Source organism: Schistocerca gregaria, chromosome X, assembly GCF_023897955.1.
Source record: "Schistocerca gregaria isolate iqSchGreg1 chromosome X, iqSchGreg1.2, whole genome shotgun sequence".
NCBI lineage: Eukaryota > Metazoa > Arthropoda > Insecta > Orthoptera > Acrididae > Schistocerca > Schistocerca gregaria.
The window spans coordinates 285,692,572-285,694,087 of record NC_064931.1 but is presented as its reverse complement, the minus strand read 5'-3'; the positions used below and the strand labels follow the sequence as shown (position 1 = coordinate 285,694,087).

The following is a 1,516-nucleotide window of genomic DNA, read 5'->3' as shown; positions in this document are numbered from 1 at the left end:
AGATCTTTTATTTGGCAATATTCTGCTGCTCGTAGTTGTAACTTATATAACTGAATATCACTCGAAAAGTGTAAGTACGAAAGTTTCATTAATTGGCATTCACAGTTTCTGAACAAGAAATATGCCAACAAGGATGGCTGGCATAATCAAAGTTGAGGAAAATTATGCATGACAACACAAATTAGACTTCATTAAATAGCACTATTACTGTTTATTGTAATCATAGAAAGAACTACCACTTGAAGAACAGACAACGGAGCTGTAGCGAAAATTTTCAAGAAATTAGTAATTAGGAATTACATGTGAGAGCAACCAACAGCACACTATGCTGTCTGTCGTTTCCTAAAATTAACCGTGAAGCGACTTGCATATGCAACGACCTCGTATGTCATGATAACCGTTTTTAGATAGCGGGAAGGAGATGAAGAGGACAGTTGATTCCAAGTATGAAAGTAAACATCGTTCCTGAAAAGGAAAAAAGATACAGCCAACATTTAGAATATGCCAGACAGAGACCTTTATTTTTGCTGGCAGTATGCACAGATCGTTGTCACGATTAAACTGCGAGATTCCTACGACTGACATACTCTAAATACATTCACCGATGTAATACACATTGGGTTAACGTGCGGGAACATGCGAATACTTTAGATAATTAACGGTGTCCACCCAGCAAGTAACACTGGCAAATGTGCTCTAGAGGAATTAACGTAATGTCAAGTGTACTCCAAGGAAAGGTTGTGAAACCATCAGATTCTCAAAATACTATTATTTAAAAGTAAAAGAATTACATTTTATCTAATCATAGTTTAACGAAATAATTTTGTGTTAGGCATTACGTGGCACATTTCGTACCTACATACATACTGTATACATGCATACACCAATGAGCCAAAACATAATGGCCGATGCCCACTGCAAAATTCAATGCCGCCTGGTGGCGTAGCTGGAGGATTGCTTAGAATTCTTCATTTGCGTGGCCATATTGTCTATAGTTGCCAACGGCCTTGCCGCAGTGGTAACACCGGTTCCCATCAGATCACCGAAGTTAAGCGCTATCGGACTGGGCTAGCACTTGGATGGGTGAGCATCCAGTCTGCCGAGCGTTGTTGGCAAGCGGGGTGCGCTCGGCCCTCGTGAGGCAAACTGAGTAGCTACTTGACTGAGAACTAGCGCCTCCGGTCTCGGAAATTGACATATGGCCGGAAGAGCGGTATACTGACCACATGCACCTCCATATCCGCATCCAGTGACGCCTAAGGGCTGAGGATGACAGGGCGACCGGTCGGTGCCGTTTGGCCTTCATGGCCAGTTCGGGAGTAGTAATAGTAATATTGGCCGTAGTTGCTTCACAGTTTCTGTTCCGTCGTTACATCTAACAGAAGATGCTTGTTTTTCTCGCCAGATGCGTTTCGCTTTATTGAAGTCGTCTGTAATTGAAGGTGCTTACAATTTGATTTATTTTCTAGATCCAGAAACAGTTTGTTAACAAATTGTTGGTTTCTACTTACGGTAA

At 41.7% G+C, this 1,516-nt stretch overlaps 1 pseudogene; it reads left to right on the top strand.

The window, feature by feature from the left end:
- Positions 1-997: 997 nt before the first annotated feature.
- LOC126299978 (5S ribosomal RNA) lies at positions 998-1,115 on the top strand (annotated as a pseudogene).
- The last annotated feature ends 401 nt before the right edge of the window (positions 1,116-1,516 follow it).